Genomic DNA, 19,754 nt, shown 5'->3' with positions numbered 1-19,754 from the left:
GATACGAACGGGTTTATGTACTGAAGGGAATAAAAATTGTTAGTAGAAGAGAATGCAGCCGTCAATAAACACAGAACATGACCTGGGAGATAATGGGGACAAAGGTTACAACTTCTTACGTTACATAATTATGATGGGAATTTTCATATTTTTCTTTTGCTTATATTTTTATGTCTATCAAAATAGTATATAATTCTCAATACTTTTATAGTTACCAACGTCTATAATATATGGTTTTGATAAAGTTACGGCATGTGTGAGTGTTAATTGTATTGAAAAAACATTCATATACCTAATTTGAATTCTATATTTTATAAGTAACAATTTCTGAAAGTCTGTATATATGTTAGAGACTTGTGAGAAAAACCCTCTCAGATATTTTAAGTATTTACGCAGATAGTTTGTTTCGTTATGGTGTAAGGGATATCTAGTTCTTAAGGTCTTCGGGCTGATGAAGTGGTTCTTCATCAGAATCTCTTAAATATTTTCTGCCAAGTCGCGCTCGGTACTAGAAATTTTCACTTTGCACAAACACATATATACATGGTTATAGTTTTATGCCAGTGTCGTAGTTTTAAATGTGACAATGACGTCACTTTCAATAATCTCACCCCAAATGTACTAAATGATTTATTATATTGCGACTTTTCTAATAATTTTGACTTATTTCAAACATCAAGAAACAAGAAATGTAAAAAATTTGTTACAGTATTTGTGAACATTTGAAGAGTTTTCGCGTGGGCCGTTCCTTTGGTCAGTGATCAATGATCGTGTTTGACACTTGACCCCTCTCACACACGGTGAGCACAGCTGAGGTCAAAATTAAAAAAATATATGTATTTTAAATTATTACTACCAATATTATGCGTAAACTGTAATGTAATTTTAATGTATAAACGTATTCACTTTATAGTTCAATGTTATTCCGAGTATGTACAGAAGTTATTAGTAGTAATTTGAATGATTAAAAGGATATGAAACATTTTGATAAAATTTGGTACATAATTTAATAAAAAGATAAGATAAAGCATATCCTTAGAGTTATATTGTGAGTAATAAATTGCACTTTCTTTAAGTATTTCATAGACATATTAATTAATTTGATTATTATGAAAATAAATGCGAGCGAAGTCGTGTTAGACAAGCAGTAATGCAAGCGTCACACTATTCTGTAATGTTGAACCAATTTTTTCCTGTATGAAGTAACTAGCGTGGTTACGTTCGAAATACGTTTAACATAATGCAAAAAATATATAGACTGCAATTATCAGTGACGGGGAAATGAATTTTAATTCATAAGAGATGGCGGTTATTGCATTTCATTACAGTGGAATACATTACAACTGGCATATTAAAAGTTTGGCATTTGTTTTCAACGACTGTCGGAAAAGAGTCGTGTTTTTTAGTCTAGTGTATTTCTGTTCTCCTCAGAAATCTAAATAGTTTTGATCGATTTTAAAATGAGTAGAGTATTTTATTTATTGTGATATAAATTTTGGTTTATAGAAAAAGAATATTCTCTTATGAATTTGGTCGTACGTCAGACGTGGTTTTTGTATCTGTTAGTGCGAAACTTTCACTGGCGTGTCTTCCCACGTGTTTCTCTGCTATGTATGGCTTGAATTAAATTCAACTTTATGTTCATAGCATTAGAGTATATCAAATACGTTACTATAACTTTGTAATCCAATGATCGAGTTTTGATTGAATTAAACTTTATTTTGTATATAAATAAGGTCGTAATTATTATGTAGCAGGTAACTAGTTTTCCTGGTTTTACGTAATTAATGTCGTTATTTTGATTGGGTCTATAAGTTTGCTCGGTATTTCATTTTAATTTATTGTTTGTTATTATAATTGAAGGAGAATTTTTACGCTCGAAGATTCTTTCGAAATTTTACAAGTGTATGGAAATTTTCTAATATACTACGTTTGTTCTAACATTTAATATTTATTTTTTTTAACAGGTAAGTTTCCTGATTATATGATTTATAGCCGCTTGTTAAAAGAAAATATGTAAGTAAAAAAATCTGCTACAATAATTAGTATAGAGTGGTTTTTACGATCGGATATTTAGTATTGTTGAATAGACTTTCATCGTTATTCTAATGATTAGATTATAAACTCCCGCTGCTTGGCTTAAACCGTCATTTCATATATAACCGTCTAACAAACACCCACAAGTTCCATTTAGAGTATGGTGTGTTCAATGTTTTCAAATATCTCCTGAGATAATGATAGCAATATAATAATATATCCAGCGAGCAGACTCGATAAGTATAGGTATTAAATATATAAAACATTATCATTTTATGTCATCAATAAGGTGTAATATTTTGGTATCTAGACAATTTGCTAGACATAGGCATATACATACATATGTAGATAGGAATACACTCTAGAGACGGCTGGTATTAGGACCACGGGCTCTTGTTACTATGACATACAGCATATTATATCAGTATATATAAACTAATTGATATTTGTTTATAAAATACATGAAATTCCAAAAATCTTATATATATTATAAGTTAATTGTAACTTTTTGGATGTTAGTTTTTACTATACGAAATGTTACAGCGATTTGTATTTTAAGAAATCCTATGTACGTACTAAGGTTATACTAGCTACAAATACATTAGACATTGTATTGAAATAGATATAGTAAATTCTGTATGATTTAGTCAGATTAAAAGACTTATAAATTTTTAAGCATGTATTGATTATCTTATTAGTATGAAAAGTACAAAAAAAAAAACCATATAAAGTTAATATACTTGAATTAAATTTCAATATAAACAAATCTATGTAAAATACGATCTAAAACAAGGCAATGATTCCATCCTTTATAATAACTAAATGAGATCAAACTACGAGTCGTTTTCATTCAATGATACAAATAACTTCAATGTATTATCACGTATTGTTATATCTTGTTATAAAATGTATTATTTTGTTCTTTACTCTTATCTCCATTGTTCCAGTTTCACGGAACTAATTTGTTATAATTGAGATGCTTGTATTTTATTAATAATTATATAAAACAATATATATATATACTGACACAGTTCATACATTAATTAATATCGTCCACCCTTTTAAAGTTGATTGACCACAGTTATCACGTTAATTGCCCCCAAACCCGAATGCAATGTTTTGGGTTAAGTGATGTATGAATAGTTTATGTTACATTAGCGGCGGTAACTATATTACTGTCAGTATGACGGTAACGTTGTTTGTGTGTAGGTATATTAACGTTGACCTGTATGTATTCTGTAATGGGAATTGGTTTGCAATACGGGTAATTATTCAATATAGGATACTCTTTTATTGTATTTAATGAAATGTGTGAATGTAGACGTATTTTTTTAGTTTAAATATTTTTTATATATTTTTTTTTTACGTAATATTAATTAAATCAACAAAGATAATTGTTAGCGACCATAAAGGAAATACAATAAAATAATAAATGTTATTTCCTTTGAAAATGTTGTGTGGGTAAATTTAGTTATGTCTGAAATATTACAAGTTTTCTGAAACTCTACGACTTTATTCCTTGAAATCGCTCGTAGAGCTCTCCACCAAAAGAAAGTCAATTGAATTTAAAACTTGTTTATAGGATTTTGAATCTTTCTTTGGGTCCCACAGTAATATTTTCTGTTATAAGGTTCGATTTAGACTTGATAATTGTTGCTTATTTCATTATTAAACAATCGTAAAGATACATGACTTTAAAAAAGCTATTATAATACATATTCTTATATAACCCACGAATTCCAAACAATTTCAAAAATATTATTTATATATTATTTTCTAAGTTCTTAACTAATAGTATAACTTAACTAATAGTATTAAGTAATTCCTTGTAGCCTGTGTCTAGGACATCCTGTACCAGAACATCACTTTATCAGACGAGGGCCGTTTACTAACAGAAAAAAAAATCACATGTCCCCAAATTCACTCACCTTCGAAGTGCAACGAATTAGCATATATTCAAAACATTGATATAAATTAATAGTAAAGTGAAATTAACAAGCTATTTTTTATAACATAATTTTTATCTGCATTTGTAATACCATTTAAAAGATTAATATCACCATTGAAATGTATTTCCCTTTTCATTTAAATAATATTCTTAAAATAAATGAAAATCTTTCCAGAAGCTTGTCATATATTAATTATATACATATTAAAGTTTCATAACACGAACCTCGGATCCAGTAAACAGCCTTATCTCCACTGGACAGACCTGTGAAAAATTATACAGCGTCTTACTTGAGAAATGATCTCGAAGACGCTGCGAGATCAGTCGTGCGACCGGTCGCCAGATCAGTTGCTAGATTAATCGTTTAAGAATTTTCTACGGGTTCATGTGACAGATTTCTGTATGGATTCACTTTAATAATGGTAATCTTTTACGTTTAAAAAGATTGAAAATATATCTCGTTTTAATTCTATCGGCTGTTTGGTGTTTGATTAATGTTGTAACTTTGTATGTCAATACTTGATATATTACTTACAGTAAAAATTCACAGCTAGTTTTCCGGTAATTACTAAACTTTCATCCTTAGCTGGGGTATTCACCGTCTACCAGAATACGTATAGTTTTAAATTTTGTTAGTAAATTGTATTATTATTTATAAATCGCCAAGCATACCACTAAATAATTAGCTTACATTACTATCGTCAACGTTAACTTTACGACTTTCAGTTACCCGTTTGATACGATACTAACACTCGCGCGAGTAAACAAAATTTACTACCTTTGGACATGACTCCTCGTGGACTTCGGAAACTGTGCTTAAACAAATAGATGTCACCAGCCGACAGCGCCATCTTTTATTTGAATAACGTAACTTTATAAAAAATATAACTATCACACTGTCTGTAAAACCTGGTCAGCTAAAAGAAACTATAAGTTGTATAGAGCCTATATGTCTCATTTATACTACTGAATGTTTCATCAAAATCTGCTCAGTAGATTTTTCGTTAAAGAAACACAAACAATACATTTATTTCTTTCGCATGTATATATAGTTTATAATACAGTCGAGAAGATTTTTAAAAGACTAATCCTTAGACGTTTATATTAATAGCATATATTTTATTCTTGTGATATTTTATACCAAGTATAGATAAATCAGTTTTGTTACTGACACTCAGTGAGTCTGTATATAAAACATGTTCTACTTAGAGTAACTTACTCACTTACTCTATTTCCTTGTTATGTGTTTGGAAAATTCACAATGAAAATTAAATGTAGACAATAATAATGTCTGTTAGATTTCATTTTGTTCATTGAACAAAAGTAGTTTGGATTTGTAGGTTTATTCGTTTAATTATACATCAATAATACAACATTAAGTTATTTCAAGGATCCAGTTATATTTTGTTGTCATTTGAACTAAGCGAACAAAATTGTTCCTCCCACTCGACTTAACGATTTTGTTATCTGCCCACTTTGTTGTTTATACAATTTACTTGTAAAATTAGAATGTTAGCTTTTATAAGAACTTTTTTTTATTCCTCGACTGTAAAATAAATTTACAAAAATACATAATAAGTTTAGAATGAATTTATTAAAAAAAAGATATCCTAATATATTTCACATTTTATGGTATATTTCCGCTTGTTTCTATTTCTTTTCTTTTGAACAAAAAGATAAAGGAAAGAAACGAAGACATCATTGATGAATGAGCGGCGTTTATGTAATGATGTCGTGTTTTATGTCTCCATGGCACCAGAGAGGTTGAAGGGAGCGCTTGATATGGCATCTGAAATTAGCGTTATTTGCTTAATGAACTTAATTGCTATATAAAAATAACATAAAAAATACCAACCTGATAATCAAATGCTTTTTGTCATAGAACTTACTCTATATAAATCGCATGTGTATATTCACCTTACATATAATATATATGTGTAGTTTTAAGTCTTCATTTATACTCCTTAATATATTACAAAAGTGCTCTTTGTCTGTTATTTTTAGAATTACTTTTGAAACAACAAAAACTTTGATTGGTCTTCTTAAATAGAACTTACAGAAAATAATTGCATTAAAATGAAAATAATATTTTCGCGGGCAGACGAGATGTGATCGCGCTTGCTGGGAAGTAACAGAAACGTCGGGTGTATGTAGTTTTTTGAAATAATAAAACACTTGTAAGTAATCCGAAGAACATTAGTTTCAATTAAATGAATACTCACGAAAGTGTTAGATGTCAATAATTTCATTAATTTATTTAGCGTCGCTATCCTAACACTATTGATCTTTATGTATTTAATAGTTCTGTTATCATCCAAGGAGCGTTGTGTCGTCCAGCTAAGAACAGCACAATTTGTTTTATTAAAACGCCCTGGTTCGGTTACAGTGGTTGCTATTACTTGAGAAACAAAATAGGATTACGTTGTACACGCTGTTTGCTTTTATTGCGCATGGAGTGGGTTGTGGGGGTGGGGAGATGTTTTAAATAAATGCTTCTTGGACATAAACTATAAGCTGTATACATTATATTTTTATTATATATATTATTATTTTTTAGATATATATTGTAATATATCTACAACTGTAGTCCGTTTGTTTATTAGACCTTTTTGTATTTTGATTGTATTCCTTTTGTCTAATATGTTATCTGCGAGAGTTAGTAATGAAGTTATCGTTTAAAATTTAAGTAAATATATTTTATATAAATAAGTTATAATAAATGTTACACGTTATATTGAAATCTTACATTTTATTAGATTTAATTGTGTTTTTATGCTGCGAAGAGAAACTGAATCCGCCAATTCCTAGTAACATGTCCCACGCACTACCAAAGAAATTAGCAGACTTTGATACGGTTCAATCTTGTAATGGCTCTCCAATAAAAGATAAAGAGAGATATGTTACGTAGTATAAACATAGAGATGTACGGATATATGTAACATTATGCTCTATACAAACAACTTGATCTATATAAATACATTATATATAACTATGTGTAGAGTCACATAAATTCGGCTGGTTAGTATTCTTTTTACTCTCAAGTGAGAATAAAAGCCACAGTCTCTTGGAGTCAAGAGGTTGTTCGTTCCCTTGATAACTATCTCGAACACATCTCTTGTAAAGCACAGACAGAATGTAATTTTATTCATATGTATATAAAATAACTATTCCAACAATTTACGGGACGTATTTTGTGTCCTGTGTACGTAGATATGACATTACAATAAGACAAGATACCTATGGTCTCATTATACTGAAGTTACGGAAACAAATAATGTCTTAAAAATAGTTTAACTTAATTAAGATATACACAAAATTATTATCGTTCGCTAAAACTTTGAATTGCTACAAAATTTATTATAAAGCACAATTTGACAATTAAAATATTATCTTTCATTGTAACAAATATTTAGTTTGTGTGTGATGGATGTGATGAAAGGAAATCCCGAAAAAATAGCTATTATTATTATCAAAACTAAAAATATAAAAAACAGAATGAATTGGGAATTTATTATCGTAGTTTCAACGTGACATATTATTGATCGAACACATTAATAAAAGTAGAAAATATTTAATGTTAAATCAATACAATAGTTATCATATTATATTAACGTATATAAATCAAGTAAAGTACGCCAGTCCATCGCGACCGCCGCGCTGTGTCAATGTATCATTAGTTATCAGAAATAGCACCAATCAATAACTACCTAGCGGGCCATTGTGGAAAAACTCGCCTCATATAATGGTTGGTTGGTTTTCTTTTCGTGCAATTTTTAATTTTATGACTGTGTTAGAGATTACAAGTTATTTTATATAAAGTTGCAATCGTAATAAGATTCACTTTCATATCACACGAATTTCACACCGGGAATAGCTTGATATCAAAATCTCGTAATTACGTTTTGCATTTGATTAACGACCGCATCTGTTAGGTGTTAAGGTTATATATCGCGTGTAACTCTGCCTGGATGTCGGCCAGATGTGTGACTCGTGAGATATTCAGATGTTTGTTTGTTTGTTAGTAGGCGCATTATAACTACCTCTTATTTTATTGTTGGTAAACGATCTTATAACAGTTACATGTAGCGTTAGTGTCATTTAATTGTTCTACAGTTTGATACATTGTATGCGAAACAATTTAGTTCGACTGACTGTTATAATAAAGTTTAATTAAGATTCAGATACATTAAATTTATTTTTTAAATTGAAATAGAAACTATGAACATTAAATTGAGCTTTCGTTAAACTACTGGAAGGTTCGGTTTCCGCTCGTTTTGATATTTTTTTCCTTCTATATAAATTGAGATTTGGTTGCAAATTTCGAAAAGAATCGACCTACACAGATTGTATTCCAAAAATGTAATTGGACATTTCTTTACAATCTTACATATAATAATAATTAAGATTGTATTTATTTTAAAACGTGTGTTCTAAATGTATTGATGGTTTTGACATAATATGTATTACAAATACTACTTTATATATTATGCCTCTATACAAAGCTAATGTTAATGTTTGTTCGCCGTCCTTATACTCCGAAAACTTCGGAAGAATATTATGGAAGCACTTTTGGTAGGATATACATATGTATACGTATATGCATAATGTTTTTTTTATAAATAATGTATGAAAACACACTATAGTATTCTGAAACTGGTACCGAATGTAGCCTACAAGTTTCCATATTGATAAAATTAATTATATTTATATACTTTAATATATATTTTTTTATCTGATAACACCAGTTGAAGTATCGGTTACACAACTTTTAAATATCCGTTGGCTAGGAGCAGTCGTCTCGAAGCGACGTGTTGGAGGGGAATTTACTCCGTTTTTCACTATCGCGATTGTACGATAAGGTGGGAATGGAAAAATATTACCTCGTTAATATACCTAGTGGCTCTATAGAGGACATTAAATTTATATATTTCGACGTTAATATTTATTTCTGCTCCTGACATTTACTACATTTTTCATACGTTGTCTCGAGGTTTTTTCATTGTTCGTGGAACTTCACATTCAGATGTCCTTACATGATAATTGATAAGGTTTATATAAATATTTTGAACATTATTGATTTCAGTATGGTATAATGATTTCATATATATTATATTCGATAGACTTTCAAAGATATATTACAAAGGTTAGCTAAGAAAATGTCAATACTCGTAGGTTAATCGAATAATTAATCCAGTGGTCGTCGCTGTTTGAACAATGGGTCCGAATTCAGCTCCCACGTCTTATAGACTCGCCCTTATAATTACTTGACACGAATAGACTTGTCTGGGCTTGAGGCGCTTCACATTGAACAAGTTCGTGTAGCGTGTCATACAATAAACGTGCGTCTAGAATATTGTGTTGTGAATGTATTTATTAATTGTTGATCAGGAAATTGCTTAGTTTTGACAGTATTCTAGAGTAAGTCTGGGATAAGTAATATTTTTCTATTAACTCGCTACTAAAAAATCATCAATCGTCTTCCATTTATTGAAGGTAATTAGTAAACTCAAAAGTTTTCCTACTGTTATAAAGTTTAGTTTAAAGCTCTTTGCTCATCAATCGCTTTAAAGAGTTCTTCGTATATTTTTGTATGTCGTAATAGTTTAACTTCTGTCTATATTCATGTGTTAATTACAGTGACTCACTTCATTAGAGCACTGCCAACTGTCGCTCGCTTGATTAATGTATATAATAATATCGACGTGGTCCTGTCCAGCCTTTGTTGAGATGAATTATTTTAAGAAACAACTAAGTGCCAAAGTATGCGGTTAGTTTATATTTAGCTGTGAGGATCTCGGGCCGGCTTCCATCTGATGTTTGTCATGTATATGTCATGGGAAATTTAGAAACGTTGTCATAAGAGATCTTAAATGATATGATATCTTTTAATCCAAAGTATTTGAAATCACGTTTTGAAAGACGCTGTACTGTTTCAAAATAATTAAAAGAGAATTTAACAAAAAAAAATTGCTTATACCAATACCTTAGTTAAAGAAAAATTAAAGAATAGAATTGGGTTGTAATAAATATAGATAAAAATTCAGTGTCCACTTCAGGAAAGAAGTGTTACTCAATTTCTATAAAAAATCCATTTAAAAAGAAATAAAATTGATTGTTAGCATTTCTTATTATATTTTCTATATTAATATTATTAAAGTTCTTATATACCTGTTCTATTGTCCTTAATAATATTAACAAATTAATTAAATATCCATCATGAAGCGATGTCGTCCCTAGAATAGATTTTTTATACCAACTTTTTCTTTTATTTCAATCTATTTTCTTTCCATTAAAAGAGATAACTTCGTTTAATATTCAAAAATAGGAGCTCTTTTATATTTCAGTAGAGTTTTCTCTGGAAAATGCTGAGTATGGATAGCTTGTCTTCTAGCCACTCTGTGACTGTTACATTAATTAGTCGATAAATCAGTAGGTATACTTTGCTTTCAATGTTGGAAAATACAATAAAAAAAAATAAAAAATATCTATAAATGAAACTCATAACATTTTCATTATTTATTTATTTATATCGTATTTGTTTTGCTTTAAGCAATTAACAGCTAGATTCTTTGAACTATGATATGATAGATGCGCCTCTGTTTAGTAGGTAACTAAATGTCGCACGTCGTGAGGTGTTGATTGTGAGATGAATCAGATTTGAATGTCATAGTGTGATCTCGTTGAAGAGACGTTACGAAACGACTGATTAGATTTTAAAGCGATATAATGTGACGGGAACATTTCTTATTAAAGACTGGTGAATAATTAAAGTCAAATTAGATTTTATCAAATTAAGTACTTACGTAGGTTAAAAATATCTGAACCCAATATATAATATAGTTTGAATGCAATCAGTATAAAGATTTGCTTTGAATTTGCTGACAAAAAGTTCCTATATCCATATGTTATATGATCTTCTCAAATATTAGTGCACTGACTTCGACAATAAACACGTTTTACACTACTTTTCGCCGCCTTCAATACTACAAGTTAATAAATAAGTAGCTGTATACTGTTTCTCCAACAGACGCTGAATATTTTACACCTCTGTACATTATTTCGCTGTGTTATATAAGTCTCATTTCCTATCTGTAGCCACTGACATTAGAAATTCTTACTTCACAGCAAATGTGAAAGTATATTGATAAGTCGTTAACTTTAATAAGAGTTATTTGTCCTTATCAAACTGTTTGTATCGTTTAACTGAAACTTATACATCATTATATATAAGTTTGAGTTAAATGTTCCATATGAATATTTGATTTGTTTTAATATGAGAATGATGAATTCATCAAATCATTGAAGCAAAAATAAATATTTAAATTTAAATTTGATCGATCTATTTGTGGCTGAAGTTTTCATATCCTTCATATTTCTAATAACATACGTTATACGTCATGAAACATCTTCTTCACCTGAATGAAACGTGCTGAATACTTGAAGGTGAACAATAAAGAAATTCAATTACAGTTAAGAAAAGCCAGCGTGACGAACGGGTCGCCGTAGGTGGCGAACAGAAGATAAGGCGATGATTAAATTAATGTCACACCGATTAATTTGTTTGATTTCTTACTCTGGAGGGAGCCTAATTGACAGTTTTTTTTTCTAGCACAGCTCGAATAATACAAATGATAAGGATTATCCGCGTAAGCTTTATTATTAGAAGGTTTTTAAAAAAAAAAATACTCGTTTCCTTTGGTGATATAATTTTGAGGTATGTTCAGATCTATAATTTTGATATAAATTTGAGGTATGTTCAGATCTGAGTTATACTTTATCACAATGTATAAAAAGGTGTTTGTTCATTTTATTTAAACCTGCCATCTTGTTGTCTTCTCCCTCTAAGTACAGCATACATCGTGATTTCTGAGACGATGAATTGTGTTAGCGAGCGTTAGCGAGCTAAACACGACACAGGTGACAAAACATTATACATATTTATGATCTAGTAAGTAATATTTTTTAACAGAATGGTGATAATTAAAAAATGTTTAGTAATACCGAAATTCTAAATTAATATCGCTTATGATAAATTTTGTATTAAACACTTGAAAAGGTCTGTTTCTGATCAAACACGTAAACTGCAACACAAACACTTGTTAAATATTAATATGAACGAGCCATTACTAACCGTTTGTTTAATTTACAGAACATTCGGGATAATTAAAAACCTGTCGGATATATCGGAAAATATTTCCTTGTTAATGAAACGTTTGAATTATTTCGTTTAATGTCAATGAATCTAAGCGCAATTCGAACCAGCTGTTATACGTACCTTTGTATTCGTTCGTTCGATTCGTTCCGTTCATTCGTTCTTTTATTTGAACGATTGAGTGCCATTTGTGAGCGGATCGCTTCCGTCCATCCATCCTATTCCGTGTTCCGCTACATTGACTCGTCCATTCCTTTAGTTATGAATATCATTTTAAAATTCACTAAACTACCAAAAGGTGAATGTATGTGAACTTATAACTCAATTTAATAATTCACTTAAAGTAATAAATTTATAGGAATAATGTGAGTTATTTCAAAGTGTTCGGACCGAAACATGTAAACGTTAAACCTCAGCGCCATTTAAGTAATTACAAACTTGAAAATTACTCAGAAGGATACTCCAATTCTTACACGAAGTTCTGTTTGGGCACCGTTCAGAGGTCGGGATCATAATTGAAGTGAAACTTAATATTAAACAAATTCAAAATGTAATAATAAATACCTTAGATACTTCGAGAATTTTAAATGCTTGATTTAAAAACGGGGCCTAACTAATACCCACCTACATCTAGAGGTATTAATGCATTGAAAACAGAACAATGTTTAAACAAATATACCTCTCAGTAGTAATATTGTAATGAGACCTAAGACTTTCGCGAGTATGCATTTAAATGAAACTAATATTTTCGGATTACTACGCGTATTTCATCATTGTTAATAACATTTCAACATTGTTTATCCCGACGTTTCTGTTACTTTGCAGCAACCGTGATCGTGGCATATATTTCATACTATTAATGTTATTTTGAAGCTTTTATAAGAAGCTTTCTGTTAAATCTATGTCGTCGCTGTTGTGTTTGTCTTGGACGCGTATGCGATAGTCTTCACATCTGAGTCACTGGTTGCGTCCCAGCGATACAAAACAGCCTTGCAGAATCATAAATACTCCACAAACTTTACTTTAATATTTTAAACATTTAAAGTACATTTTTTAATATACGTTATTTTTGAACATTTAAGATGAGTTATGTTTATTTACATACGTAAGGTTTTATTAGTTGCGTACAATAATCTTATCGTTTACGCTCAGTGATTACGAGATTATGTGTGAAAAACTCAATTAGAAAATAAATCCAAACTCATATTTAAAACGGACACATACTTTTTAAATTATTAAAACTATTTATTAATTCACAAAAGCCGCTAACTGCTCTCAGTAAAGTTAGTATAATTTAAAAATTATTCCGAGTAGGTTATTAAAAGTTGAAAGCATTAGTACCGAGATACGGGAACGCTGGAATAGAAATGAATTGTGGACCATTTAGGGTCGTTGTGAATAATAAATAAAACACTAGCCTCGACCCCGGCTGTGAGGAAATGAAACGTATAAAGGTGATGCGAGGAACGCAGCGATCACACGCAGCATTTGATATAGATACTAATCTTATTTTATTTATTGACAATTATCTGTCTGTTTTGTTTAACCTAACTTACAATTTGGGTTCGGATGTCTTATCTTAATTTTAGTCTGCTCTTATCAAACACGTGTCGAGACCAAGTTCATCTCAATAAGTTTATGTTATAACAGGTGAACCTGTTAAAGAGTTATAGGCTTTTTTGATGTTATCCACGTTTGTAAGTCCAGACTCGTATATGAAATACGAATAAAATAATATAAATTTGAATATTACACTTAAAAAATAATATTTATAGACGACTATTTCAGATATTAAGTAGAAAGCGGTGCGATAAAAAATAAAGAGTATGAAAAGCACTCCTCTAACACATTATATTAGGAATGATAACGTTTTGACGGATTCGTTCATAGTGATAAGGTACTCATAGGTCGAGCGAATATTTTGAAACTTTTACAATTTATATACATATGATAATAACAACCGCAAAATCCTAAGCCTTTCAAATAAACTAAGTTAAATACGAAATTTATTCGTCACATACATTATATGTATGGAAAACATAGATAATGACATGTAAACTAATTTTTAAAATACAGTTTCGTTATTCATGTATGGCTTTTACCGTTTTTCTCTATAAAGAGAACTTTACATATAATATAGCATACTCAGTCATGATACGATATGGGTACATTAATGATGTCACATTCAACAATGAAAAAAGTAAAATTTAAAAAATCCATTTGTAAGAATGTTTATTTCAACGAATTTATAACGTCTAATTGTTTAGTGAACAATGCCACCATTCGTAGCTCGGATGTACACAAAAGCTTTTATTTATTAGCTATGTCATTAATATCTTTTGGTTCGTAAGCTGTGCATGTTGCCCATTGTAGACGTATTATCGGCCTTTTGAAATTATTTAGCTTAAAGGAAATGTGGAATAGAATTTTTGAATTGCAACGTTCTCTGTGTACTGTTGTTGTTTACTATGGAGAAATTACAAATTTCGCTTTGCCATTTCCTTATATCAAATCGTCTGACAGTAAACGAGTATTTTTTTACTATCACGCATATTCTCTTTCATATATTAAAGTGATATAATTGAGTATATAGCGGCATAAGTCATAATAAAACAATGAATACATTACTTAGTAATTCTTTTAAGCAACCGGCCCTTAAAATACTTCTTTGTCTTGTGACGTCCATCAGAACTCTTTACTCATTACAATGGAAACGCATTTTCTCTACAGGATACAAACATTAGCCAGGAGACTAAATGTTTCAGCTTAATGGTGTCTATAAATAATTTAAAAAATAAATAGGCTTTCATAATGTTCGTAAGCTTCAAATAAAATAATAGCGTATTATGTGAGTTTATGATTTTATTTAAGTAATTAAATCTAGCATATATTAGTTGATTATTATTTATTTGTAAATTTTTAAGTTGAATTTATAGAAAAAATACGTTGCTAAAATTGTTTGAGCCCTTCTCTACCCCTCGCTCCGAAGAAGATTTTACATTAATTAATTTATCCGCTTCCTGAATTCTTTAAAGTCATAAATTTTTCAAGAGTCCCTTTTCAATGTGAAAACAAAATCACAACGGTCATAATTAAAATTGTATCAAGTGTATAATTAAATAAAAAAATCGTATATCGCTTCAAAATACTAAACAGATCCGTAAAAATAAAGGTGAACTCGATCCGCTTAGAGGTAAGAAGATTGTTTAAAATGTCGAATATTAACCTAACCTTGGCCAGTGATTGTTTGATTTACGTTTGTTTATATATACTCTATAATCAACATAAAACTTTTATAACAGAAATACGTAACGCTATTTCACGATATCCCATTACTGCTCTGTTGTAATGGCCGTGTTATCGCTGCGTATGACGCCAGGCACATGTTGCATTTACCTATTATTGTTATAGGTCACGCCTGTGCTGCAAAATATACGTTACGAAGCAATAATCTTGATAGATTTAGATTCGTATTGTATAATGTTCCACATTTATTACGATTTATTTTTAAAAATCATGTTGTCGTCTGTGTAGAATTTTTATGTTCGTAATATTAATTTTTACGACTATTAACGACAAAAAACTCGTACTCGTGAGATTTATTATGAATATGTAATTGAGTCAAGTTCTCCGACAAAATGGTCAATTTTATTTCATTTAATATTTTAATATTTGTCAGAATGACATTTATAGTGATTTAGTAAAATTTTACATGTAGTTCTATTCGTAGATTTACTTTTGTTCTAAACCCATGTCATATTAAATTATTTTCTTATATAAGATATATATATTATAATGTTAATTTTATGCAATCTTAGTTTATAAATTACAATCAGCACGCCGTCCCTTACTATTATCTACGGGACGGTAAGTTCGCACGTCGGAACCTAACGTTACAAATTTATGTATCCGTTAACTGCTTATCTATCCTGTGCATATATCAGCATCACAGAGCTACGTTCAATTTATGCTGATCAAGTTTACTATGATACATGGAGATATTGATTCAGATTCATCGGATGATAACAGATGTTGTTTGGGAGACGGTCTGACTACCCTCGGATCTCTAGATGTTATTAAGATTCATAATGCTCATACTTTTTCGTAACTTTTAATATCCCACTTCTTCCGTGCAGCGTAACTAATGTAATTAATCGCAGAAACTTTAGCGACCAGCAACATTACCCCTAACGTCATTGAAAATGCAGTTGAGAACTCTGCAGCTCGCTATACTAGCTCCGCCGACGTGTGAAGACGGTATTACGTAACTTAGAATGACTTGAGTCAAAGTTTTATGCCATGTACAGCCTAACGGCAAATGAGATTATTTAATATTAAATTTAATAGGAATTCTTGTACCAAGTTCACTCTCGGTTGGATAGTACTTACATTTAATATTACTATTTCAATATCTCGTTTTAAATTAAATAATCCTATACCTTTATAAACATTGGAAGTCGTAATGCTATCTCAGTTACGTCCCCCGAGGCTGTGATGAATACATTATATTAACTTAATCTTTATGGATTTAAATAATCGCTTCGGTATCAAATTAATCTCTTTTGTCTTAGAATGTATTGTTATTGTTCAATTGTTTTTGATGTTATTTGACATTATAAAATAAATGAAATTCAATTAATAAATTTAGTACGGATGGCAAAAAGTTTGATGTTTAGGGTTTACATAAAAAATAGGATCAGATTCGTAATTTATGACGGAAAAATAAATATATGTAAATAAAGAGATCGATCTATCATGTTATATATAATGTTAATTTCAATAGCATTATCCTATATCTAGACTTTATAATAACGGTTTATTGTTATCAAACCAGACGGCTGGCGTGTAACCTACTTATCAGTTACACTAACCCAATTAGTGATTTGCGGCACGATTCGAACTTAAGTATCATCGGGAATTATAGCGGCGTTGGGGAAATTTTAACTACGACCCTATAAAAAAATATATTACAGTTATCAATTTATGTTAAATATATATAATATTTTTGGTATTTAAAAACAAGAGATAACTTTGATTATATTAGAACTAGTAAGTTACTTTGTAGTTGTTTTTTTTTAAATACATAATGATATATAAATAATGTATCCGATTTAACAGATATATTGTATAGAGTAAGGTAATAGAATGAGTAGCGTTTCCTTTAGCGACCTGCCTCTAATGCAACGTCAATCTGGAGGAAATTTGATGAGGGTATTCATTGCATATGCAAATACGCTTGATGTAGAAATGTGTTTGTTTGTTAAATGTCCCTCTCAGAACATTCTGTGTGATGGTAATAGAGGTCAGGGTGAATTTAGTATAAAGCCTACTGGCTTATTACATTTGATTTCATGATTTGTAAAGTATATATGTATGTACAAGCTTGTCTTTCACAATCACACAAGTAATTGTCGGTTAATTTCCAAGTTTTTTTTGTAGTCGTCATAATGCCAAGTCCAGTTTAAAGTGTGACGTAATGTCTCTAATGTATATAATAAATTTGGTCACCTCAACATTCCATCATCAGGTCACCTCTCGGTGTGAACGGGGCTGCAATTGATCATAGCCTATTGTCGGTGACTCGGTTCCGGTGCGATCGATGACGTAATATCCTTCGCACCTTGTGTGCCATTTTGAATGGCTCCGATTGGTTAGAAATATGTTCTGCACCAAATATGTTCAGAATAGGTCATTATTCAAATGATAAATAAACAATTCAGAATGTGAAATCACTTGAAATATCCAATACATGTATTTTCTTTAAAGAAACTTCAGTTTTTTTGTCATCTTTTTATTAAGTTGGATCTCTAGCCCTAAAAAAAGTTCATTGCTATTTTATTTATTTTATTATAATCACTAGAAACTTATTTAACTGTTTCAATCGAACCAAATAATTTTGTATCTCAATTTAATATTAAATATTTTCCTATAGATCTTATATTCTTATTTTTTCATGATAAGTTTAATTATTGACATAATTATTATAAAAACAACTAATGTTGTGTATTTCTTAACAGTTTTTCATCAGTTGAAATATTAAATACCCTTTTCATCACATGTCTGAATATGATACAATCACATATTTCCCACATTTTCAAAAGGAACCGTGCCACAAAGGAAACTCATTCAAAATTTCGCTCACTAAAACGACCAAGTGCCAATCGAAAAATTTAATTATTCCATGCTCCATGGAAATTTGCATCTCAAAAAAAAATTAACCGACGTCGCTTTAAGAATTGTGTACAGTAAGAAGTTTGGACGATGGAAAATTAAGTAAGAATTTCTGTTCTCTTTTTAATTAGACAAAGGAATCTTTAACAAAATCTATATCGTCAAGTTTTTATATGAAACAAAATAATAACGTGCTAATTAATCGAGTACGGGACGTAGTGTGAAACGCTTTCTGTAACAGTGTACGTGTAAGAGAATCCTCACAGGGAATATTAAATTAGATTTCACATCTAAATCATTATTATTCATCGTTGTTTGGATTTTCACAGTTCGTTATGTTGGCGGATCTTGAATTTTGCAACGAGAAAGGTTTCGGGGAAGTGTTGTTAAAGCTGTACGTAGTACGTCCGTAACTAATCATCTTCCGCTGACTGACATTGGAATCTTTAGTTTACAGGCTATCATACTTATAAATTCGACACTTATTTGTAGTTAAAACTAATATTCACGTTTATATTCTCTTGTATCATTGGTTGGCTTCAATATTGTACTATGTGGTTATGTCCAAGATAAAGAATTATGCGTTATTTGTAAACGATATTCAAGAGGTGCGATCTGTCTGAACAACTGTCAAACAACTGTGAAACAACTGACATCTAAAAAGTTTATAATCAAGTTGTTAATATATCTAAAGTTTTTACTCAATTCTCTTATTTTTTTTTTGATGTAATATATTTACGAAGTTTTTATTGGTAAGCATTAAAAAAAAAGAGTAACATCTGTAAAGCCTTTCATAAGCTAAGGCGTGACCAGGAAGAATAAGTGGTCATTCTTATATTATACAGAACTTCACTTCACTTTATTTGATATGTTTTATAATATATTCAAAGAAATAATATTTCTAGAAAAACTTGTAAGATTTTTGTAATCTTAATGTTTGAGTTGAAAATGTTAGACAATAAAGTAAATTTCTCTCAAAGCTCCTTAACTTTTTACATCGTCTATTTACGGACAAGCGAAAATCAGGGGTCCTAATGTAAAAGATACTTACCAAATAGGAGGGAGCACTTTGTGCAATTAACGAGAAGGTTACTCCCGTATACATTTAGTGTCACTCAGTTTGAAAACAAAGTATCAAATAAGGTTTTAAATATGTTTTTATTTGATATCTTTAAAGCTTCGTTTAATGTATGAAAAAGTCTACCTTAAAATATATTTAATGTCGAAAAGTCTTTGGATTTTTAAGACAACTTTTAATAGAATGGCATTATTTATGGTATAACTGAAATAACTTTGATAAAAAAAATTAATATGAAAATATTTAATACATGACTCTATACTAATCATGATTTAATTAAAATAGTTCGTGCGTGTGTAGAGAATTCCTAAGTAAAAATATTTTCTGTCCTCCGAAGATGCTGTATTAAAATACAGAACTCTCGCGTC

At 30.0% G+C, this 19,754-nt stretch overlaps 1 protein-coding gene across 4 annotated transcripts in view; it reads left to right on the top strand.

Annotated features, from left to right (window-relative positions):
• Positions 1-19,754, top strand: part of LOC116775591 (heterogeneous nuclear ribonucleoprotein L) — a 178,808-nt gene that overhangs the window by 84,035 nt on the left and 75,019 nt on the right. The window lies entirely within an intron of this gene.

This window comes from Danaus plexippus, chromosome 27 (genome assembly GCF_018135715.1).
Source record: "Danaus plexippus chromosome 27, MEX_DaPlex, whole genome shotgun sequence".
Taxonomy (NCBI): Eukaryota; Metazoa; Arthropoda; class Insecta; order Lepidoptera; family Nymphalidae; genus Danaus; species Danaus plexippus.
The sequence above is the reverse complement of the archived record's forward strand: the minus strand, read 5'-3'. Positions and strand labels throughout refer to the sequence as shown.